At 35.9% G+C, this 27,219-nt stretch overlaps 1 long non-coding RNA gene across 1 annotated transcript in view; it reads left to right on the forward strand.

Moving 5' to 3' along the window:
- Nucleotides 1-20,391, forward strand: part of LOC134679636 (uncharacterized) — a 58,185-nt gene extending 37,794 nt beyond the window's left edge. The window contains exons 2-3 of the long non-coding RNA XR_010100366.1: nucleotides 17,332-17,386; nucleotides 20,313-20,391. This is a non-coding gene — a long non-coding RNA (uncharacterized LOC134679636). The remainder of the gene's footprint in view (nucleotides 1-17,331; nucleotides 17,387-20,312) is intronic.
- Nucleotides 20,392-27,219: the final 6,828 nt, after the last annotated feature.

The following is a 27,219-nucleotide window of genomic DNA, read 5'->3' on the forward strand; positions in this document are numbered from 1 at the left end:
AGTAGGATACGCCTTTCTTACGTAAGTGCCACGTGTAATTTTATGCTTCCCTGATAATGCGGAGAAAGCCTACAGTACAGTTAGGCTGGGCGGGTTTCGACCAAAGATGTGCGACTAATACCCGAATACCAGACGTAAACCTTCTTTTTTGTTTAAACATAAATTACAAACAGTCAGTTACAAAAAAAAATACATTTAACAGCAGCTTATGTTCACACACGTATCCGTTTTTATTTAACTATTAAATATAAAATTAGTTTAGAGTAAGAAAAAAATACACTGAAAATATTATCCTGAACCAAACTACATAATTATGAGTAATAGGTACCAAAACATGTAATGAACTAATAAATGAGTTAGAGGGAAATCCGAACGTACACTGACATGATTAAAAAATCATTCTGATGTCAGTATACTATCAAATTAGTCCTATGTTCTGCTATTATGCGGTAGCGACACGTTATTATTCCCGACATACATAGTAGCGGATAAGTTTTTACGAGAGCTTAAACTTTGATTTACGGTCGTTCTTAACTATGTCGCTAACTCGATTGTTTCTAAGTAGTAAATTTAACATGACTTTAACGGCAGTAAGTTAGAAAAGGTTTCATGGGTTCGATTTTATAATAAAAAGTAATAAATGTACTCGTATTATTATTGTACAATTGTATATACATTGGAAAGTATAACATGCATTAGTAGGTATGTATAAAATAAAGCGACCAACCGAGCGAAAGCTAGGCTTTGAAGCTGTAAGCTTGGTATAAAATTCGCTCGTATGTCCGGGTCATAGACTTATAATATATAGAGACGGTGTCTCAGCGAGCTGTCACTGTTGCCACTTTTGTTTAGTGTACGATTAACAATTTAACACCACATTGCTGTAGCCATGTCGATAAAGTCATATCGATAAACTATCGACATTTCTTACAATTTTAGTTTTATTTCAAAGGTTTGACGATATCTAAAATGAACAAAAACGCTTTTATTCTTTATTGTGGTTATCAGATCACAATTTTATCGTCACGCCCCAGCAGGGAACCCAGGGAAAGTTCAGATATTTAATTAAAATACATAAATACCTACTAAGATATGTGTTCCGCAATAATTGAAATATTTTATTATATTCAAATATATTTATTATTCATTAGCATTTCAATCATGTATATGTTTAACGAAGATATTGAAGCTTCAATTAATAGCTATTTCGTTCCGCTGTGTATCGTTTATCGATATATAACATGATTAAAATCGACTTTTCACATCCCTAAAAGAGCACACATACACGTTTTTACGCACACATACACAGCGTGGATGCATCAAAAAAGGCAACACTTGATTTGAAGTTCACCTTGTCAACAGTATGGTTGTCCTTTTGTGACAAATGGCATTTTTAAAATAGCGAGGAGAGAGAAATTATACTAGTTGCTGCGCCGTCAAAGAGAACAGAACGCGTAGGGGCCTTGGTCCGGGTGTTCTCATCTACTAGGGTAGTATCTAATAGGGGTATGAGAAAACGAAAACAAAATAGGTGTAGGTAGCTTAATTTTGTATGTGAGAATAAGAATAAATTTATTAATAAAGCCTCATTGCTAATGTTATATAATGCATGCACTTTTATGTATTTACATATTAGGCATATTATGCCTTAGGAATATATTCCTGTAATTTTAATGTTTCCGAGTTTTTTCAGTTCTAACAGTTCGTTATGCAAGTCAAATAAAGTGCAATGGTTTGAAAATAAATGACTTACCCTTTGAAATAGAAAAGTCCGCGTACAGCCTTTATTTGGGTACTTGTAGCCATCGCAGAATGTAGGTAGATAATACAGAATAAATTAACCGTTTGCAAGGGTCAGTAATTAGGCGGGCTGCGTTGGCTGTGCGGCCAATAATTATTACTAATGTACACGCGCTGTCGTTAGCGGCAAATGTTGCGCTTAGGGACGACGCACATTGTAGTTGTTCAAATTACATCCTAGATAGCTGGTCTTGGATCTAATTTGAACAACTGCGATAAGCAACTGCGAACAAGGGTAAATCGAAAATCCAAACTTAATTTTTATTTTTCTTTCAAAGTGAATTAATTGCACTGCGGGTATGTCCTGGACCCGGGTATCTACGTCCAAAACCACCGGTGGACGGGCAGCAGCGTCCCTCAAATTCGGTGTACTCGACTGCGATCGCCAACCCGCCTGCCAAGCGTGGCGATTATGGCATTCACCGCCCATCCGGCACGTATGGAGGTCCAAGGGGGAGGCCTATGTTCAGCAGTGGACATCTTATGATGATGATGATGAATTAATTTCCGGGAACTGCGCTGTTTTATATGTATAATACGGACACACAGCTATCATACAACACCAAATTCAAGCCTAAATCTCCTGAGAACGTTTCAGCATAGCACACCTGTAAGTTGACTAAATCGAAATTTCAAACTTAATTTTTATTTCTCTTTCAATAGTAGTTTATGTGACTGCTACATAATGAAAGGCATTAAAATACGAGTGTGGGTTTAAGAAACGAACGAAGTGAGTTTCTTAAAAGGATCACACGAGTGTTTTAATGCCTAATTATGTACAGTTACATACACTACTTTATCTACACACATATTATTACTTTCTATTATATATTCACTAACCTCATACTTCAACCGACATCCATCGTTGCTGTCTGACTTAACTCGCAGATTTGAGAGGTGGCGGCTCCTAAATATCTTTTTATCACTCATTTTACACGATACTTTTGCTTAAAGTTTGTTTAAAAACAACTATCAAATCAATTTTATAACCTAAAACTAATTAAAAGATGAAACTGTAAGTCAAATGGCGGTAAATGAAAACTTTTTTTCACAAATGTCACGCATCCGTAGTTTTTTTTAATTCATAGACAAAAGAATGAAGTCCCTATTCTCATGCCACTCGAGATCAAATGTCGTACGGTTTATATTAAAAAAGTATACCGAATTGACGTTTCGTATCGATAATTGTTTTAATATCTATGGATACTAGAATAGACACCCACTTGAGTTTTGACAGCTGTTCCAAATTTAAAACTCATAACCTTACAAAAATCTGTAAAGTTATAACTTTAAAGTACAATTTTTACCTACTACCACAGATAAGAAAGTTCTCATAGTAAAATTGGTTGTGATAATGCTGGTCATTTCCTACGGTTTCTGAATGCATTTTAGAGCAGTAATGATATGTGCGTAGATAAAGTTGATTTATTGTCAGGAACTCCGCTGTTTTATATACTACGGACACACAACTATCATACAAGATCAAATTCAAGCCTATGTCTTCTGAAAACGTTTCAGCATAGCACACCTATAAATTGAAAAAAAACAAAAAAACCTAACTTAATATTTATTTTTCTTTTAAAGTGAATCAATGCCGGGAACTCCGTTGTTTTATACACTACTGATACAAAGCCATCATACAAGACCAAATTGAAGCCTAAATCTCCCGAAATTGTTTCAGCATATAAATTGTCTCTATATTGAAAAAAAAAGAATAATTCAAAGATAATGGTTTTCTACACTTTATAGGTCACGCCAGGGCCATGTCTCTAGTTCTGAATACATAGAACGCACAGCTATCATTTTAGACTTAAAACACGCTTAGAACTTTAAAAAATATTTTGTTATATTACACGTGTATTTTTTTTAATTTGAAGTTTATAAAAGTTACATTTTTATGACTTCCTTGCTCGATTTAGAACCGAGAACTCTTAAGTTCTGTAAACAATAGAGCAAGTGCTTTCGTTTGGAGCCAAATGTAAGTCTGTGCGTTGTTAAATGACATCAGCATAGTACGTGTGAACTTAGCATATCATATAATTTAAAATCTAGTAAAAATTGTAGTAAATGTTCTCAAATATGCCTTTTTTGTGTCAGGAACTCTTTGTTACCATGTGTCGAGCATAGCATATTTTTTTATCCCATTTGTAACAAAATGATATGCTAGTGTGTGAACTTAGCATATCATTCTGCGAAATTCTGCAGTATTGGTTTTCATGGTGAAAATGCCAGAACTATTGCTAAAAAGTATCAGGAACTCTAGAACTATGGTGTATGCTAATAGAACTCCAATAAAAACGTGATATGCTAGACTTTGATATGCCAAGTTCAAAACATACCGTTTGAGGGCAGGAGGCGCTGAGCATAGAGTGGGTACGGAGCGGGAACGCTATAAAAGGAGGTCCTGGATTCGGTAGTAGCTCTTCTGTGAAGAAAATTTTCGTTAGAAAACCGGACTAATCCTAACAAGGTCTGACTTTTTCAGTGCGCTGGTAGGTCAGAATAGATGCTAGTCGCTTTCGTAAATAGTGACGCTTTTACGATCGAAATATTTTTTTTGTTTGAAAGTAAATACAAAAGAAACTTTTGAGTATTGTCAAATTATTGTGCCTCAAATTTTCCCCTCCTTTTGTACAAAATTGCAGTGTCCGCCAGCCCTAAGGCCAAATGTTGTGCTCCCTAATGGTAACTCCAGTCCATTAGCTGCCCCTGTCTTATGGTCGCCAGCAATACACACTAATTACAAGCCGTGCCTTCAGGAAAACAATATAATATTAGTAGCTGCACAAGTAATATCTACGCCTAATAACTTTATATGAGATTATTTTACCCGTGCGGAATAGAGACAATAATACGAACTTTTGATTATGTTTGCTACCAGTGAAGCACTATGTTTTTTTTACACAAACATGCGAAACTGTTTACGAGTAATACAAATTAAATATATCGGTGATAGAAAATTATGCACGTTGATTGCATTTAAATTAATTACAAAAATTTACCCGTTTTACTTATTTTCTTTTGAAACTCGTGAAAATAACGAACCTTTTCAACGTGTCGTTCCATAAAAGAAAAATAATAAATGGGCCCTCGGAATATGTTTTGCCACACCTGGAAGCCGGGAATATAACTTTTCCTAACAAAATAGGTTAGAAGAAAGCGTTATTTTTGTGTTTAAAAACTTTCCCAGGAGAGATAAAAGTTAGTATGCTATTTGCTTGTTTTTCAATAATGGCGTTTGTTTCATATACAACTTACAAAAATAAGACATAGGTTTATGCTTGAGGTGTCGCTTATATATTATCATTATCACGAAATAAGTACAAACCCAAATTTCAGATATTTTACACTGTCCGTCAGCAAGATGCCTATTTTCAGGGTTTCGTACCTCAAGAGGAAAATACGGAACCCTTATAGGATTACTTTGTTGTCCTTGGTATACAGTTCCTTGAAGCTGTGAAAAATCTAACTTCTAAGTTATTGTAAGAAGGATATGGCCGTTTATGCCGCAAAAAACGTATATTTCCACACTCAAGGAAATCAAAATTTATTGTCCTTTGAACTAGAAGTATTAAATTTGGCAAGTAATATTCGACTCGATTCTGAAAATGTATTAGATCTCTACTAGACCTCAACAAGTTACGATATGGATAATTTAAAGATATTTGTAAGATAGATATGTCAAATTTGACGTTTCCGCGATTCTGGAGGCCCTCTTGAATGATTTCGACAAGTTATGACTTAAATATCCAAGTCACATCTAGTCGATATCTAATGTAAATCTAGTTGATCTCTATATCGTTTCTAGATCTTGTGATTATCTCGTTTCCCGAATACGCGTGATTGTCGTATACTACGAGTACAGGCGAAACAAAAAATGAAAAAATAAGTTAAATTTGAGGCAAAAATCTGAAACCTATTCATTTGTTTGAAAAATAAAAAAATAAGTTAACTTTATACGGAACCCTCGGTGGGAGAGTCTGACTCGCACTTGTCCGATTTATTATTTCTTAAGACGGTGCTAAAACTTATATTTTCATACAGAAACAATTACTTGATTGTGTTTAATTGAGTGAAAGCCTTTTTTTTTTTTTTTTTTTTTCTTTCTAGCCTACTTGGTGTCCCACTGCAGGGCAAAGGCCTCCCCTCGTTTTTTCCACTCGACCCTGTCATCGGCATTTTCCCACCATTTGGGGTAGACAAACTTGGTCATTAACTGAGGCTCTAAAATCTAAACTCAAGGTTTGCCAGCGTGCGATGGAGCGTAGTATATTAGTGAAAGCCTTCTTCACAATAAAAGAAAATCATAGCCCTGAAAATATGTGCGTCATCCACGTGAAATACTCGTAGGGCCTGATAATTGAAATGTAACAAGAAAACAAATGGATGCCGCCCTTGGGATAGCAGATGTATCAAGATTTTCTTTAGGTTGGATATGACAGTATAGCCTGTGTTATTTTAGTTCAGAATATGTTATTTACAGCTTAAATAAATTCCTTAGTTTTAAATTACCGTTCTGTTACTATTTTTCATAGACTTTGTATGACGATAACAAAGTGGAAGGAACGAATATGGAAATTATGTGACAATTTTTTTCTCCTATTATAATGGAAACAGTTCGCTATTCTGAGTAGGAATAACGTAAAAATACCCAAATAAAAACAAATTAAATAAAATGGCTGACGTTCTATTGACTGTACAGTCTACGGTTAAGAAATTTGATCTCTGTGCCACTTTACACCTTGGCACAATGACAATAATAATACGAATTCCTAGCGGCTTTCATACTATTATTGTGATAAAGTATGAAGAAGCACATAAATAAAATTACTTAAGTGTAGGGGAAAGAGGGGTGGACCCGGATACCCGACGGGTAAAACCAGATATATTTCACATTCTATCTGTCACTGACTAAGTTACTTTTGTTGAGTAATATACAGTACGATACAAATCTTCGTTACTGCAGAACCTCAGAATAATTGTTCATGGGAACACAAATAATACATGAAGACAGAGGTAAACAACAGGCGGCCTTATCGCTAAAGAGCGATCTCTTCCAGACAACCTTTCCTTTCTTTTTTAATGTGTATATTGATTACTTAAGTAGGTATAATATCAGTTCCCAATAAATGTAGGTATACTAAGAAACGATACTGTCTTAAAATATTATTCTTATTTCAATACCTTATCCATGCCATGCCATAGTGTGGTCAAGTAGGTACCTCAAGGTCTGGATTGCGGCCGCGCTCCGACATTACTCACAACCTCGCTGGATCCGGTTAGTTCGACTTTGGGCATCGCTTTTGTTACAGCGGAAACTATAAATAAAAAGACACGTTAATAATAGTAAATTATCTATTTTGATTTCTAGTTTGTCTTTTTAGGGTTCCGTACCCAAAGGGTAAAACGGGACCCTATTACTAAGACTCTGCTGCCCGTCCGTCCGTCCGTCCGTCCGTCTGTCACCAGGCTGTATCTCACGCACCGTGATAGCCTGATAGTTGAAATTTTCACAGATGATTTCTGTTGCCGCTATAACAACAAATACTAAAAATAGAATAAAATAAAGATTTAAGTGGGGCTCCCATACAACAAGCGTGATTTTTGACCGAAGTAAAGCAACGTCGGGCGGGGTCAGTACTTGGATGGGTGACCGTTTTTTTTTTTGCCTTTTTTGCATTATGGCGCGAATCCGTCGCACTTGTCCGGTTTTTTTTATTGGATTCCTATTTTTTCCATACATTTTCTTGTCTATATCGTCGCCCCCATGCTAAACTAACATAAGTGTAAATTTGTCAAAATTGAGTTATTGATGTAATTCTGTACCAAATATGACAATGCACAATGTGACCAATTTTCAGATTTCTATCTTTTAAGCTTTCAGAGTTACCATTGTACCAATCTGACTTAATAGTTCTTTTACCCCATGGTAGACTCGCGAAGTGTAGATAAGGTATTTTTCCTTGGTCGATACCAGTAAATAACTAACGAATCTGCCATTTCCGTTAACTTTCTATGGTGGCAATTATTATTGACCGGTACGATTAGCCTATAGAAAACTTGCGAATCTGGCAAATACGGTAGTTTACTATGGTGGCATTTATTCCTCATTCATATTAATAAACTATAGCATAATTGCGAATCTACACATTCGTTATTTTACTATGGTGGCAACTATTACTCAACCACATAAGTAGACTACAGCAAATTTGCGAATCTGGCACATATGTCAGTTTACTATGGTGGCATTTAATATTTATCTACATTCATAACCTTTAGCATAGTTGCGAAACTGCTCATTCGTTAATCTACTATGGTGGCAAATAGATATAACCACAAAGAAGCCATAGCAAATTTGCGAATCGGGCATATTCGTTACTTTATTATGGTGGCCACGGTGGCCATTATTACCACATCACATAAATTAGCCTGTTAAAATTTACGAATTTTGCATTTCCGTGAGTTTGTAAGGTAAATAATTCGTTTGTACCTTTAGAGTAACTTACAAGTAAATATGCGAATCAGGCGTTTTCGTAAGTTTATAATAAAATTATTTTTGTACTGTTTACAAGATTACTTGAAACGCATTTTTGCTATATTTTATACCACGTCCGTAGCTAGCTTCAGAGTTAGACCCTTTAATAGCCTGTACACTTCTTTTTTTAGGGTTCCGTACCCAAAGGGTAAAACGGGACCCTATTACTAAGACTTCGCTGTCCGTCCGTCCGTCCGTCCGTCCGTCCATCCGTCCGTCTGTCACCAGGCTGTATTTCACGAACCGTGATAGCTAGACAGTTGAAATTTTCGCAGATGATGTATTTCTGTAGCCGATAGCGGCTACAACAACAACAACAAATACTAAAAACAGAATAAAATAAAGATTTAAATGGGGCTCCCATACAACAAACGTGATTTTTGACCAAAGTTAAGCAACGTCGGGCGTGATCAGTACTTGGATGGGTGACCGTTTTTTTTTTGCATTTTTTTTTCGTTTTTTTTATTATGGTATGGAACCCTTCGTGCGCGAGTTCAACTCGCACTTGCCCGGTTTTTTAAGAATCGGGAAAAGCTCGATCTCGGACTCGTTCCACAGCCGGAACCCGCGGGAGGAAATATCTCTTGAACTGCACAGTGCGCGACCATTTAGCTACTAGTCTAGGGTGTGAGGATGAACACCCTGCCGACGGCGAGCGGTGCGGTGATAGAAGCTGGCCGTTGGCATCATGTCAAACTATTATTCAGAGCATAGATCATCGTACAAGCGGTAGAATACATACAAGGAGGTAAAGTCTCTCCTTAGACTTAATAACGAGGCTCAATACCGCTTGTGAGTTTGGGACTGTTCATTTTGTATTGGGAAGGGGGCGCTTTGGCACTGGAAGTGTTAAGCACAACTTCTGGTATGCTGTCTGGCCCGCTCGACTTATAAACGTTGAAAGATAGCAGCTCCCGCCGAATATCTCTCTGCGTGATAGAGATTTCTAGCATAGAGTCTGATCAGGGAGTCGTGACACAAGCTATTTTTTTTTTAATTCTTTATATGGCAACTTTTTTTCCTATCACATAAGCTGTCAGTTTCAAACTGTCATTTATTTTCATAGTAATTTTATTGCCAGGTGCAGTTCTTATTGAAATTCCCACGTTTTTTTTGTGACACGACTCGCTGGTCAGACTCTATGAGTACCGCGGGATGGTGGGCGGCACGGAGCTACCGTTGTCATTCGAGGCAGAATTCGAGGCAAAAAGAGTACCAAAGATCGGTTTTCTCTTTTACACTGTGAGCCAGAGCACCGTCAGCTTTTCGCAGTGGTGGTAAAGAAGATTGACATGTGAAATGACAGAAAAATTCCTTCGGCAGCTTTGGCAAGTGCTTAGAACGCGCGACTCCCCACTGGGTAGCCCGCTAGATTTTCAGTAATCCTGCCAAAGAAATCGTATTTGGCTCTGATAATGGCTTTTTTACTGGACCTCGAGGCAGCATTTAATTTGCGTTTCACATCGGAGACGTTCGGATCCTTATTATCTACGGCCTTTGTCCAAGCCCTGTAAGCGGCTTGCTTGCAAACTGTAGCTTCTTTACAGGGCTGGTTAAACCAAGGACGTCTCTTTGCTCCCGCACCTATTACCGAATTGGGAATGAAACAATCCATTTTTGTATTGCTGTTGATGCCCCAAAAAACCACCAATATCGTCTCGGGGATATTGGCTGCGCAGGATATTCTGATGTGAATCAGAGCTGCCTACACGGGTACGACGCGTAGAATTCACGCAGTCCGTTCCAAACTGCTGATTTATACTACCGTACGCGTCGTGAGCTAGTTGGCCGTGGTGGATCGCATGGTGCAAGTGTCCGGACTAGACAGTGATTGGATGAACATAATTTTATAAAAAAAAACCAGAGGCAGTAATCGGATGAACCGAGAAGCGCATTCATTGAGACGGAATATCCGTCCGGACGTGTGGTCTGCAGAAGGTCTAGTAGAGAGCTTGTATGGTATTGGTTTTCTCGTGGGGGAAATTACCAGTGGCGAGAGTTCATAGGCCAGAGACAATTCGTAAGCAGACCTTCCTGCGTGGTCGGTGGACCAGGACCCAAGCCAATCAATGTAGTAGGCGTTGAAATCCCCCAAAATCACCGTAAGACCTGTACAGGCACGCGTAGACGTGAGTGTGGCCACTGTAGTCTACGCACACGCACACCCACAGAACTGACAGGTCAATAGCTGTCTACATAGGCATCAAGGTGGTGACAGCAGACATCCTGCCGGACATACACTACATATCCCGGCGTGTCTCATGAACTTGTGTTCAAGTGTACAGCCGGGATATATTGAATAAGTATGCAATGTCTGCCGGGCAGGATATCTGCGTCTCCATAAGAAACACGATGGTCGGCTGCACAGATTCTAGGTGGTGATGGACTGGGATGGACATAATTATTATAAGGCCTTGTCAAGTAAGTAGGTAATGGTTATAAAGTCTGACAAAAAAGAGTAGAAATTAAAAAGTGGCAACACTGTAGTAAGGTCAGGTTTTTCTTAGATTGATTTGAAAAGGACGACACTACAGTATTGCCACTTTTTAATTTCTACTCTTTTTTGCTTGTAAGTGTTTGATTATGCAAAATATTCTTGTTGAAATCAAAAATAAATACAGATTCGCAACCCAATTTCTATACAAATGAATAGGAAGCATTCACATACACAAGAGTAAACACACGAAAGTGTCATTTTCGTAACTTTACCTCGGTCCAAATGTTTTAAATGGATTTATAATTTGCGAAAGTGGTACTTTCGTGAGTTCACTATGGTGAAAAATCTTATCTTTTTTTTGCTATCTATGGAGATGCAAAATTGCGAATGTGCTGTAATTCCCAATTCCAATAAAATAATGCATATTTGACAAATTGATCATGTAATACATGCATTTTGAAAACACTGTGTGAATACTATATCAATACAACAGCAACGACTACTTCAAAAAAAACAAAATTGAATTTTTAGGAGCTTCAAATCGCTCTCCTCAAAAATGTGTTTTTTACAGTTATGTTAGTTTAGCATGGGGGCGACGATATTATACGAGTAGTATTGACTTTGTGAACTTGGTTAATCTTACCTGATAGAATAAGAATTTCATTTATGACACAAAAACATATTTTACTAATTTACATTAAGTATAAAATAGAGTACCTAAATGTGTGTACTTATTGCTGAATCACACAAGAGCGGCTGAACGTTGGTTGAAATTTTGTGCGCGAATAGTTAATTCCCAGGATGAAATGAGGGCAGAAAGTCAGTATGGGAGTGCGAGATAACGATAAGTATGGGAGATAACGACATCTACTCAAATGGAGCTAGTTTACAAGAAATGTCATTAATTCAATTGCTTTGAAGTCATCCAGTAATAATAATTGTATGTTAGTCGCTTCGCTTCATGTAGAAAGGCTCAAGACTACGCCATTAGCAGTGAGGCCCCAACTTTTCCTATTTTGCTGGTTTGTTAGCGAAATGAGGGTTTATTTGTCTTATTGCGGACGTCAGCTAGTTCTGATGAACTGACGCGTTTGTTATTAGTGTATAATTAAGAGCCAAAGTGCTGTAGGGTGATTTCGATCGTAGACGAATTGATAGCGATGGCGGTAGATTTATTTTTGTTATGGCTTTAGCAACTTAATTTGTGTTTTTTCACTCAAATGAAAATGTTTGATACTTTAAGTCTAGACTAACGTCAAGATTGTAGGTACTTTAGGGATGAGAAATAAACTTATTTAACTAGAGCCCGTTACTCTTTTATTGTTGTTTAATCCATGATAAAGTTACCTATGTATAAGTACCACATAAATGAACATTTATTATTTCTTCAAACACACACGTCACTTTTGACATATCTAATCCATATCGTATCTAGACGTAACATTTGACGTACCTATCTTCGAATCGAGCCGATATACGCTCACTAAGGAAAGGAGGCTTTGAATAAAATACGAGGAGTAAGAGAGCCATGAGAGTTCGGTATTAAACATGAAGGCCGAGTAATTAATGTAGAGAATATCGAGATACGATACCGTATTAAGGCGCAAGACTTGGATCACGTCGTGCGACGACGCGTCGTTACCAAGATCAAGTGGAATTGGGCGGGACATGTGGCAAGGTTGAGTGATGGGAGGTAGACCGGATTGGTAACCGCGTTCAGATGAAAAAAGCACCTGGTGGACAGCAGGATCGTTGCTCTGTTAGCTCGTTGGGAGGACGACACTCGGAAGATCGTGGGGTACTTACTCGTATGGATGAGATTGGCTCAGGACCGGCATAACTAGTGTAGGTAGGTACAGTCACCATCAGATATATCGGAGCAGCCAAGGTGTTCACAAATATCTGAACACGCCTCTATTGTCAAGGCGTTAGAGTGCGCGTTCAGATATTGTGAACACCTTGGCCGCTCCGATATATCTGATGGCGACTGTACAAGAAAAGAGGCCTACGCTCAGCACTGGGCGACTGGAGGCTAAAATGATGATGATGATGATAAAAACGTATTGTTCAGACGATCTCAGAATAGGTACATAAATTTTCGCCCTCGTACAAAAGAGTTAAGTACCTACAGCGTCAATAATCTGTTATTACTGTAACAATTTGGGTCATGCAAATTTCACTTCGCTGAAGCTCAATGCTTTAATTTGGGATACTATTAACACAGCTTAATTTTCATCGTGAAATACGTCAATGTAAATGTTTTTACCGCTACTGTGTTTTTGCGTCGAATATAAATTCCAGTTGACACCGCATCGCTCTAAATGAGGCTTCATTGTATCCAAAAATCCTATCCAAGTAAGATGGTATATAATAATATTTTAACTATTATATTTTTATAACGTTTACGTCGAAATACAATCATATTTTTTCGCTTGTCACTAAGTCATAACTAATATAACTACAGTAGTAAGGCCCGTATTTAATTGGCCAGATAAGTAACCGAATTAGTGTTGGTTAGAAAACTTAATATAGGAGAATATTTTAAAGAGACTTTTTAACGAACGACTAGGATACTGTTATTCAAATTAACAAGCCCTCAAATATTAACAGGCAGCCTAATTATACTATCGGTATATGCGTAATAAATGCTAGTGTTTCATATTATACATGTCCGAAAAATAATACTAACAGTAGGTAATAATGGCTCTCTCGTTCCCTAATTTATGTATGATTTAAAATTATATTTTCAAAAAACGATCCTGTACTCGTAATTCTGCTTAATTTTCGGAAACACCATTTCTGTTTTTTTTTTACGGAAAGGCAAATTGAATGAGGTAGGTAAGAGAAAAGTAAAATAAATATGAATTTGACATTTAACACGGTGCTGAGTGATTGTGATGAATGACGATTACCTACTTTTGATTACCAAGCTGCGTCCGCTGCGCCACGATTCGTTCGTCGTCACAGAGACAACACCATGGAATGCCAAAGCAATTTCAATGTTCGCTAAATAAGTTGCGCTCAGACTACCTGTAACGGTGACTAACTGAATAAAAGCAAAACAGAAGAATAACAGCGGGTACGATGCAAAAATCCGTATTTACATACGACATTTTTAACTAAGGGCCGCTAAATATAGTTGAGGCTTGGTTGCCGACAGTTTCAGTACAATGTTTTGGTAGTTTTGCTTTCTAAAAGGAAAAGTAACATTGTTAGATGTTGGCAACAAACTGTTGGCTGGCTACTATGCGTGCTGGAGCCCCGTCCTATTTTTTTTTCTATATAAATGCCACTACTAGTTGGTACATTTTATAATACGGCTCGTTGTCTGTGTGTATCATTAGGATGTCCAGTATAGGTAATTTTTATTGGATAAAAATATACTGATTTCCATTTATGGATTTTTTTTATTTACCTAATGTAGTATTTTTTCGTTAGGTTTTGATAAATGTTGATGGATAGATAGAGTTCCCTATTGTGTACAATATAACCGCAATATCATCGCAAGTCCTACAATCTTGCTCTTAGACACGAAAACGTATGGTATTTTCGGAAATGAACCGAAAATTACAAACTTTTTTGTCCCAAATTGGGATTACGTATTTATGTTGCCTAGAATGAGCTTTTGAAACATATTACATTTTATTAATATCTGATGAAAAATGATAGTATTCTGTACGGGTTTTAATAAAACTAATAAAATTCTATTCTATACGACACTTTGAAACAGTAGCAGCCGGACTGATATCGACGAAGGTAATCGAAAGGAAGGAAAGTATCGCTGAACATTGGATACGTACGACGTTTTGGAGTGAATAGCGGATGTATGACAGCGAATATCTTTCCAAGGATTCCTTTTGAGAGGCTGATCCGGTGATCAATGCTTTGTGGGCCTTTGAATGCTAATCGTTCTTTCTGTAGCTGTCGGATTTATGCTCTTCTGATCGAGGTTTTGATTAAAGGCAGATGTTGTAGTGCATCAGCAAGTCTGTAACAATAACGCTGATGCAGTCGGCATCCAAATGTCACCTTTACTGAAGCATGAAGTTTGTTTCATTCTAGGTTTAAAACAACCTAATCTATGCGGCAAACTGCTTAGATTCTAATTCAGCCATTTTTGCATAATTAAGATACAAACATTCTAATATAAATACCACGATGGACAGCCGGGCTTTTTCTACAATTTTGTCAGCAAAGGGTGCTTAGAACTAAAAAGTGGCTTTATTTCAAAGCTTCAAGCCGTGTGTGTGGTTTGCATTACGCTAATGACACTCCATTTGCTCAATCTAGCCATCAGTGATAATTTACTAATGTACCTTTTTGTAGTATTCCGCAATAAAAAAGTGGAGACGAATACAGGGTAATTCTGGAGTCGTGAGTAGGATCAATTCTCTAGATACAGTAAATTATTTGTAAGTAAGCTACTGTTTCATACCGGTAATAGCGAGATTTGCGTAATTTTCTTTTGTGTAAATTATTTACGATATGCATGGTTATTCTAAATACAGAATCCTTCCGTCAAATATCGATGAAGTACCCTTAGTGCCAGTTACACCATTCGCATTTGACAGACTGATCAATATCACCCGGCGCGCCGCGGAATTTTACTTTTTACTATGAAATTCTCCATAAAATAAAATTTAGTAACTGCTTAACCACTCTTTAACAACGACGAACAGTTTGATGCAACCGATCCTTATAAGTGACAAGTTAAATCACTTTTAAAACATCGTATCTTACTCAAGTATAATAATTTAAGTACTTTCTTCATAATCAATATGCTGTGATAACATTTAAAGAGGTTTTATTATTTTTATTACCTATGTGTTTTAGAATGACTATTATTATAGAGAATTAAATTTTTACTTAACAAAAAATAAAAATAAAGGAAAATGTTTCACTTGAATACGATGGTGAACGATTTATTTATTAACATTTACTATGTGCGTCGGATTGACTCTGCTCACGTCTTTTGAATCACCCCGTATAGTTTGTGTAGATATAAAGTTATGTAAAGTCCTCTTGCATGTAGTAGTGTAGCGCTTGGATAAACATACATTATAACAGATATTTCCATTTACTCATTCATTCCATTCGTGCCAGCTTTTGTGAATTGACCTGTACCTCTGTAATTATCACTTTAGGTCTTATAACTCCTGTATACTAAAGTAACGTGTTATTACTCTATATTTACTTTTTACCGAATAAAGAACCTCGTGCTTGATTCTGCGAAGTATCTCTAAATCAGAGACGTACTAGTAGTTTTCTGTCCGAAATCTACGAATTCGAAAAACTGTGTCCAGATCAAATTTCGATATGCCAATTTAGTATGCCAGAATTTCTGGAACAGTAACCTAACCACGTTTCCTGTGATAGAATTTGTGATGCCGTGAGCTGGGAAATTGTTCCATTTCATCGTTTCGACGAAGTTACAGTTCTGTTATATAAATTATATGGATACGTAATACGCCTTCATTGAACTTATCAACTGGATATAGGTATTATAGGTACTGTATGTTATTTTATCTGCATAGGAATTTAACTACCGCGCTTAGTAAATTCTTTAAGAAATTTGTTATTTTCTGATTTAATTAATATTTTGAAAATTAATTGATTAAAATTTAAGCAACACAGTTATATAAGTTTATTTTACGTTACCATTTGGATAGGTATTTATCAACAACATTAACTATTTAATGTATGAATAATTAAATGAAGGAAATTATAAATATGTGATGATCATAACCTATATGTACCCTTACCGGGATTCGAACCGAGGACTTTCAGTTAAGTAAGCGGGGCCAGTACCGACTAGGCTAGGCTAAGTGACTGTCATCGTCAATTTGTACAAATACACCTACGTTAAAGTTAACGACTTCGTGGATAAAAAATGGTTGTATTTTTCCAGACAAACATGTATAACAGGTAATTTGAGTCATTATTTATTGTTGTACGACTTAGACGCATTTTTATTTGACATTACGAGTACGCGAGTCTCAGGCAACAAGCCCAAAATTGTGGTTGTAATTTGGTTAAAATTGAATTACAAAGCAAACCATTCAAACATAAGGGTGACCCGTTTTACGCCCGGCGGTCGTTCCGCGCAGTAAACTTTAATTACTTACATTATTTCGGTATTAAATGTCGAATTTTGTTTATCTTCAAGCAATTAAATGTTGCTATAAGAAAGTTGAAACTGGAATACATAATTTAATGTTGGTTTTAAAATAGAGTAGGTACAATTTATCAGATTTACTCATTTAGACCGAGATTAGGTAAATAGGTAAATACAACAAGGTTGTTGCGGTGTAGTTTGTGATGTGTATGCATTCTATGGTTTCAATGGCTAAAATCTAAAATTATGTGTATATCCTCATATGTTTACATAAGTAGATACATTTAGTTCGTAAATTTTAAACTACAAGTATCAAACTTATTTTCTGTCAAATATTTTGTAGTCAATTTTATTTTTGTTATTTGTGTTCGCGCAAATTCGTGAATAATTTTCTTTGTGTCCAATGAATACAATAAATTCTTTAAAAACTAATCTTTGTTACAGATATTGCGATAACGAAAAAAGCAGAGCGCCTTGGTCGAGTAAAACTGCATAAAAGGTAACAACTTCCACTACCCGCGTCACATAAATCTTTCGAGACCAACAAATACAAGTCCCTAGTCGGGAAAGTTTAAGTGTAAAAATTCTTTAAACTTTATTGTTTTTTGCTCTTATAGTGCTTTTAGCTTTTGAAGGAAAAATAATACTCTTCAAATACCATAAATTATGCTACTTTTTAACTACCTACGTCAATCTCGAAGTGGTATAAGTAAGCATATCTAGGCTAAATAGAAATTCAATAGAAAGGGCAAAATATGTAAACAAATGAATTTACCTTTATTACTCCATAATCATGCTTTTATGGAACGAATTTAGCATTTCTAATTAATCCCCTTTTATTATTTAGTCAATATTGATCTTGCTTGACCTCGCGTAATTTCGGCATCTCGGTTGTTTATGTATATTTTTGGACTTAATTTAAGTACCTAGCTAATTTGATCAATCACTATTTTTATCTAAACACTATAGAAATCATGTGAAAGCTATGAGATATTTTGATTTTTAGTTAAGTATACCGGTAACGGTCCCTGAAAAAACGCGGGAATGACAGCTACTTAACTGATATTATTCAAATATTGGTTAGACGTCTGGTGCACGTTCGAATTGACCTGTTTGTTTATGTTTTGTGTCATGTGGGTGGTTGCAGTTTTTTCAGATTATCCTTGCTAGATTATTAAACAAGCAAAGCTTCGAGAGAGAAATGCATTAACGGCTAAAATAAGGCATTTGATAAGAATTTATAAAAGTTTCCCTAATTACTGGTTAAGTATTTAAAATGTCGATGTCCATGTGCAGTGTTTGCTTTTAATTTAGATTGAAATGTTTTACACAAAGCTTTTATATGATACCTGGATGTAGGTACAATTGTACAAGAATAGAAGACTGTTCTTATACGTGCCCGCCTTATGACTCTATCAGAGATATAAAGTCGTGATGCGTACATGTATGGCCATGCCAAGCCCTAAATTATGTACTACTTAATTTAAATTATGCTCACCTTTGTTTCAAATGCAGCCTATATAATCGGGCCTTAGTTTTTAATAAGGGCGCGATGAAATGTAAATTATTCCTCCAAATATATGTATTAGTATTTGTCTAATCCCTACCAAATCAGGTCACGTTTCTTTTCTGGATTTTCATAATGTACCTACTTGAAAGTAGGTACATATACGTACAGTACCTATCTAATTAAAAAAAACTGTGTTTGTGTCACATATTTTAGTCGATTATGTTCCAACGTTGTTTATTACCTCTTTAAATTTACCCAGAGTGCGTACCCATCTCTCTTAATTCGAATTTATTTTACTGGCGTGCTTTCTCGGCAACGTAATTAAATCGCAGTTTAGCGGAAAGCTGGATTTAATGTCGCTTACTTTGTGTCAAATCATTCTGGGTCTAAGTATAGCGACAATTAATTAAACTGGACTTAATCCGAACCCAATCTGACTATGCACTATAAAACAGCACTAGCATATTACTGAATATGCACTGAAAAGGCAACATTACATAATTATATTATTGTTTCAAAATATTTCAAAAATATTTGGGATTATACTGGCTTTTTATTTCGTTGTCATCAAAAGTTTACTCGAATACAAAGTTCTCCGACGTTAAAAACAACTCATTGGTATTATTCTTATACCCCATTTTGACGAGGGCAAAATGCACCCGTGTTAGTTATTAATTAATTATCAACTGAATTGTTATCTATACCTATATGAAGCAATTGAAAGATAATCTTATTAAAACTATAAACAGCCAACATAATCTGACATTCATTCGGGTCACTCTAACAAAATGGGTTCATTAAATATCTAAATTCGGTAGGACATATTGCCCTCATATGCTCTTGTCCAATTTAACGTCATAGATACCAAAATTGCTCCCGTCAGACGTATGAATTTATTTTGCATTTATCTAAATAAAATCGGACTTAATTTTTGTCATCATGTTCACAAAATAAAAATACTCCAACTGGTACCTACGTATTACTTGCAGTCTGAAACTGTCCCAAAAAGGTAAAATCGTTGACATAAAAGTTTAAAAGCAATAAAAGCGTCCATTCCTGAAACAGCTGATAAGAGCTTTTTTATTTCAACGTCCGACGTTAAGCTTTCTTGATAGCTTCAAACGGTTATCGGGGCATCGTAAAATATACGTCTTTATTTTCATTGATAATAATCATTTGGTAAAAAAGGTTTTACGTTTATTGAAAAATTAATCACAAAATCATTTTAGTGTTCTGTGTTGACTATGACAGACATCGGTACAGAAATGAATTTATGAGACACCTTGTTGTCTAACTGTCTGTCACGGGAATTATTGTGAGATGTAATTTGACAGAACAAAGTGGGGAAGTGTCATTAACGTCCTGTTTCCATCTTGTTGACAACAAAGGTGACATTTTGCAGCTTTAGCTTGGTCCAACTCTAGAAAGCCGTTTATTAATTACTTATTTATAATCACGATAGGTAGATACTCTGTTCGTGCCATTATCATTAAATGTGACGTCCCACGGGTAAAGGTACCTTATGGCGGTTGGCGCTAGCTTACGCTATTATTAACACCGTTCCAATACTATTGCGGCGCTATGCGACGTAAGCGCCAGCCGCCATCAGGTACCTTTTGCCGTGGAACGTCACAAATAGCATTAACGTTATCATTAGGTTCATCGTATGTCATTTATGATCTTGACATTTAATACAAACTCTACAAAATAATCGTATTTGTAATAATCATGAAAAAAATAAGTAGGTAGATCAAGACTTAGTAGCAATAAATATGAATTAGAAAAACCTAACCTAAACCTAAGATAGAAAAAATAAATTACTTAAATCATATTCGAAAGCCCCATTTTACCCTGTGCATTATTATTTTTATTTTATAAAATAACATTTTCCCTACTCATATGAATATTTTTTCAGTGCTAAAGCAACGTCTCCCGGGGACGAAAAGGACGCGGCAAAGATCCTGGTGTACCGGAATAACGGTAAGACAGTTAATTTACATAATACATACTTATACCGTTTTTTATAGCAACGTTCTAACCGACTCGGTGGAGAATCTGATTACCCTGTTTAGTTTATTTACTTAGTTTCGTAGTCTTTTGGTCTATTAAATTTATGCGTAGGTGTATGTTTATTTGAACTAGTTCTGCCCGCTACCTCGTTCATGTACAATTTTATTTTGATTGGTGTAATTCTTGAAACTTTTAATTTAACATGTCCTATTCTCTTGCAATATTTAAATTTAAGAATATAAAAAACACACATTTGAACGGCTATAACTCCGTCCGTATACCTACCTCAAACCGATACTCGTCGGTAGATACGGTAACGACATTATATTTATTATGGATAAGTTGATAAGTTTTTTTTAATTTTATAGTACACACTAATGATGTGTGTCAAATCTAAATGCATATGGGGAAAATCAAAAACTTAGTTCTTAGAAATCGCGAGGCCGATTTTTAAACATAATAAACTTTATGTAGAAGATATTTTTCAAAAACTGCTTTAGGTAAAAAAAATCAAAATTCGAAAGTAGCTATCTAGTTTTTAAAGTAGCCATTAGTCGTAGACACATGGTTTCCAGCGAAATGACTGAGAGTAACATTATAACTATCAATTTCAAGTCAATAAATAACACGATAATTTGAAACCCGACCGCCGCTTTTGATGTTTGCATCATAATCTTTTTAACTGTGATTTTTGCTAAAGGACCTGTCCTGTTACTAAATATGATACTGTTGACTGAATTGAGCAGTCGACAATAAAATAAAACACTGAGGTGAGTTTCTGTAAAATTAAATCACAAACTTAAAATGAATTTTAACAGTTGTTAGTACGTTTTAAACTGAAAGAAGTTTGGTCACTGCAACGTTCAACATGCACGAGATGACTCTGATGAGTATCACTATCAAAGTAAGTTTGCCGTGCTACGCTAAGTGGGCAATTGGGCATATCTCCATATTAGGGACTTTGAGTAAAATACACAGTTATTCAAAGTGTGTTTTACTTTTTTCCTCAAAACATACCTTAACAAAATTAAATGAAGTTACGGTTTATTTTACATATTAATAGGCATTTACCTACAATAACAAAAGATTAAGGTATACACTTAGCAACTTTGCTTTGAAGATTATTTCAATTAATACATGCGAACTGAATGAAAATTAAATAACATGGCGTATTATTTTACGACCACCGTGTGCCACGTTAAAGCAGCAACATGTATTCGTGATATAAAGTGAAACTCCGAAAGGAACAAGTTTCCTACGTTTAAAGTTAAGAGCGCCTTACAAATCTTTTTGGCAAAAAATACCTCCGCAACTTCGACTCGTCGTCGCTCCAGACTTTGCGGGAAACATCATTTAATATTGAGCTACTTTTAACGTACAGTCAGCAGCAGAAGTCGCTATACACTCCAGGTGCTCAAAGAGAGGTAAACGTTTAAACTGTCAAAAAGTTGTTGGCTGTCATAGTAGTATTTACTTGTGAGCGCTTAACGTGTCACAAATATCTTAACAGTCGCTATTCATTAATTTCTACACTTACAACAAGTCATTGATACCTTAGCTGTCAAAAAACCAATGGTATCTAAGCGGTCAACGTGTCAAATATATCTGAACAATATGGAAAAATAGACTTTAAAGCATACAAGTATGGTCGAATATTGAATGAAAGATAGCCATGCTAATTTCAGGTAAAGCGTTTTGACAATCATCGAAAGCAGTACAGTCTTGTCATCACATACATCCATCTCACGTTTTATCCTTCAACCATTTGACAGGAGCCTCTCGGTCAACTTACTGCAAACTATTTCTTTTAACAGAATCGTCAAAACGAATGACATATAGCGAAAGCTAACTGAAGCGGAATTTAGAGCCAATTGTCAAGGCACGTTGTGGTCTTGTTACTAAGGCGTTTGCTTTTCAAAGCAGAGACCGCGGGGTGCCGCGGGTTCAAATCTAAGTCGTACGCACCTAGAGATTACAGATTTTTATTTTTTTTGGGTTTCATATCTATTATTAATTTCATAATATGTGTCTTTTGGTTTTATGCTATGTATATAATTTTTGAAGCTATGTCACATGTAGCGTATGTACGACTTTCTATCAGAACGTTGTAATAGGTTTGAACTCGCAGTGGGCGTTACGTAGATTACTCCTGTGCGGAAAAAAGCGGCCAAGTGCGAGTCGGACTCGCCCATGAAGGGTTCCATAGCAGCAAGCAACAATAAAATTGCGGTTTACGATTTATGACGTATTAAAAAAAAACTACTAGTACTACTACTATTACTAGATCTCGTTCAAACCAATTTTCGGTGGAAGTTTGCATAGTAATGTACATCATATATTTTTTTTAGTTTTATCATTCTCTTATTTTAGAAATTACAGGGAAGGACACACATTTTACCACTTTGGAAGTGTCTCTCGCGCAAACTATTCAGTTTAGAAAAAATATATATATTAGAAACCTCAATATCATTTTTGAAGACCTATCACATAATACATCGACTTACCAAGTTTCAACAGTATAGTTCTTATAGTTTCGGAAAAAAGTGGCTGTGACATACGGACGGACAGATAGACAGGCAGACGTGACGAATCTATAAGGGTTCCGTTTTTTTGCCATTTGGCTACGGAACCCTAAAAATGGTGGTATCTTCGAAAACTTACTAAATTAAATTAAAGGATATGAAAACAATGCATTTTATTAATTTCAGATATCATATTTCATAGTAACATTTAAGCTTAAATAAACCTACACAATCGATATTAAATAGAAATAGTCTTAGTTTTATTTTTCAAAACGTTCGGGGTTCGATTCCAGAGCTGAGTACACAATTTTAAATGTATGAATGCAGTTTTTAGTGTTACTAAAATCGATGACATGGTTCCTAAGAAGAGATCGGTGTATATCTTATAGTATCTGATTTTCCCATACTGGCCGATCTAAATGGGCCACCCTGTATAGTATATTTTAGTACAATAAGCGGGCTAAATAAATATATTAACATATATAATATGCTCAACGGTTTGGAGGAACAGCCGCATATGACAGTTAAAATAAAAAACCGATCATTCTCGTAGAACCTACTTATTTATTGTCTAAGTTTGACACTTAACGATAAAATACTTCTTTAAGAAAGGAGGTGTCAATTCATAGCTGCGAAAGTATTTATTTTAAAGTTAAACAGATAAAATGTTGATGCTTAGTTACCATTAAAATAACAACTGCTTAGCAACTGGTGGCACCCTGGCTGCTGACGTACGTGATTGGCAGTGCGTGTAGGTATTAATGACAGCAGCTTGAATTTGAGCGCTTAGTTACCACTGACATTCTAACCGTTATTGTCATTGTGATTAAATAAGGGTGTATGTGTTAAAGAAAAACTCAGAAGTTAAGGTATATGTGACGAACTGAAAGCCTAAGTGAAAATGACAACTAAGATGTCCTTATTTTTGTGACGATTGAAGTGTATATGTTTTCTTGGACACCTTGCCCGCTCAGGTATATCTGCTGCTGACTGTACTCGTAATGAAAACAAATGATGTAAGCTTATTTCATAAAGTCGTGTAAGTAGTTTATTGTTCCTTTTATGGGGCCGTAGTCAAGTAACCTAGTAGTAATCTTAAAGTTTCGTCATGTTCGTCTGTCTGTCTCTTTATCTAATTATCCGACCGCGGCTTTTCTTGATTGATTGTTTTAGTGCTAGAAAGCTGCAATTTGGCATGGACACATCAATCACGTAGACAAAATGGTAAAATACAAACTAGAAATATTTTTGTAAATAGAAGGGAGGTATCCCTACACGTAAATTGGGTTTTGTTTTCGCTTCAACCCTATAGTGTGGTATATTGTTGTATAGCTCTTTCAGAATGAATACGGATCTCCAGCAATCGTTTCTAGATAACGTGAATATTATTAGAAAAAATGGCTCCGAAAGAAAAAAATTGGTAACCTGTCTTACTTTTGAACCCTCGGTCCAAAAAGTATATGAAAAAAATTGTGAAAGTAAAACTTTGTAAGGATATTCAATGAAAACCATAGCGAATTTTTTTGAGTTATAGCAAATAAAATCCCTTCTTAGTATGGACAAAGAAGTACAAAGCGTTGATGAGATTCTCCCTTTTGCTGACTGATGATGAAGATGATGTTTACTAATACGTTCACGTTCACGTTCAAGACTGCCTATTGCGACGGGTGATAACTACGGAACCCTTCACTGAGCATGGCCCGACATGCTCTTAGCCGGTTTTGTTATTATCTCGATAGGAAGTAAATCAGTCTCAAATTATATTAATTAAATATTGAAGTGAAGCTGCTTTAAAATATAAATAGAACAACAATAAATATGTCAACATCTATGCTACCCAGTGCCATCGACAAATAATATGCGTAAACAGTGTGGGTACTTAATGAAAAAGCTACCGAAAATACTTTTAAGGGTAAGAACGCGGTTTATCTCCGGGATAAGATATGTTCGTGAATTATTCACTGTTAAAGCTAGCCGAGTGAATTATTTGCCACGGGCGTGGAGAAACTTGGCGAATTTATAACATGCACACTTTTGGTACAACGGGTTTGCTTGTGGTATGCGATACCGGTGAATGTGTGTGCTGTGTACCGTAAAGTTAACAGATTCACGCGTCTGCTTAGTATTTGTGGCAGGTAGGTAGGTATAAATATAATGTCCTGGTCGGTTTATGCGTGGTGGGGGATGTAAAAGCGTTGATTACACTTGACTTCCCTACCTAGCAAATATCAAATTTATACTGAATCCAGACGCCTGGTAATCGTGAACCATTTTCTGGGGCTAGAACTCTGTCTATTAATAAAAAAGAAGCCTAGTCGGTTGCTAGTGTGTCGTTTGAGTGTGACTGCACCTACGCCACCTCTGTCAAAAAAAGCCCCCGCCAGGTATCTAGCCGCAGCGCACTCTATTGTGCTGCTGAATTCATAGTATTCGTTTGTTCGTAAGCCATTAATTAAAAATATGCATATACCCCTGTATATGCATATTTTTAATATCGCTTATCCCTTGATAAGTGTACAAATTGTCACGTTTGTTCGCTAAAGGTGCTCAATTTATTTATAATAATAATAAATGTGTTCACATAAATTTATTTCTTTTCATTTAGACTGTTCAAGAGCTTGCATACCGTATTTGATGCATTACTTACTAACTACAGATTACAATGAATTCAATCTATCGACGCTTAATATCGTCTAATCGGGACTTTTTTTCCCATTTATATTCAAAGTAAACGTATACGGAAAATATTTATATTAAAGGGATCATACATAATAAAAATTTTCAAATGCTCAAACCGGCACAGTGCACTTATTCTAGACATGCCAGTCCTCGGGTTAGGGACCTAAGGAGGGCTTAGCATACCATTTATCGCTCGTGGGAATTCAACCACACGGCTCGGCTGTTGGTTTCTGATGCTGTGTTTATCGAAAGCACATGATCAAAAGTTATATTCAGAAAGCACATACCTATACTTTACTACGCTCGCAATTTCGTTAGTGTATAGAATTCATTGAAAGCTTACAGTTATATTGTTGCGAAACCAAAGCTAAATTCCACACAAAAAAGTATATTTCATAAAGTGCGTAGATTCAGAGTAAAAGGCAAATTTCTAAAGGATGAAACATATTTATAAAAATAGTTGCGGTCGTAAAAAATTTAAAACGTTAGTTGTCTCTCTGTCACTTGCATAATATAATATTCTAGTCATAGAGATAGATAAAGGAATTTTGAATTGCGTATTTCGTGATAAGGCCTCAGTACCTTTTATTTAACATACATACCATACGACTGTTCTCGAGATTTCGACCATAGTCCTCGATCGATTGTGCTAATAACAAAAAAAAACCATTGAATCGGCCATTGTAAACTTTGTTACCAACCCTAATATAAAACCGTTAATTATTAAGAAATGTGTAGAAAAGAGTCTTTAAATTCCATCAGCATAAAATATAAAACAGCGCCCTTTCAGTTACGTAAAATGTAAAAAAAAAACTTTTTTTAATTCACTGCTATTAAAGACTCGAGCCATTCAGCCACCGCTTGAAAACTTTTTTCAAAATCTCCGCGCAGTTCGCGGACGCAACGTTACTTAATGCGGTGACTTGCGTCCTTAACTGAAAGGGTGTAAAGTTGAGATTGGTAGGTTCGAATAGCAGCGGTGTGTGGGTTTCGATATAGATTAGCAGTTCGGAAGCGAGTAACTTTGCCCACGCGAACCACAGAGTTGGGAAAGTTTGGAGTGCATCGTTCTAGTCGAGTTTCTGGCGGTGCTCTAGAACTAAACTGGGTGGAAATGAAGTTACCCGGCGTTCTGTTTTTGAAAAAGTTTAAAAAGTGTTTTTTTGGTTTGTTTGTGTCTTAATTTAGATGATTATGAGTTTGATACAACACGGTAACGTTTGCGATAAGTAAAAGGGATGATGTGTTGATAACATATGTTGAATTTGATCACAAAATCCAGTAAAATAGATAACAAATGAGCAATTTATCACCATAATCTGGATATTATTTTATATATTTATCCAAAAATCTCTTAAATAAATAACATCAGAGAACAGCGAGCGAAAACCGCGTACGCTTTATCTGTCGTCATTGTCGCTCGTTTACATTCCATAAATATATGGAAATGATAAAAAAACGACCTAAAATTTTATCGCGGTGCCCACCTTCCTCATCTGAATAATCTACCTAATTGCATTTTTATTTAGGTACTAAGACGGGACTTAATTTTACGTCGAATAAAGAATAACGTCAAAAAACAATGAAATCCTTAGATTATTGATATGAGGA

This window comes from Cydia fagiglandana, chromosome 2 (assembly GCF_963556715.1).
Source record: "Cydia fagiglandana chromosome 2, ilCydFagi1.1, whole genome shotgun sequence".
NCBI lineage: Eukaryota > Metazoa > Arthropoda > Insecta > Lepidoptera > Tortricidae > Cydia > Cydia fagiglandana.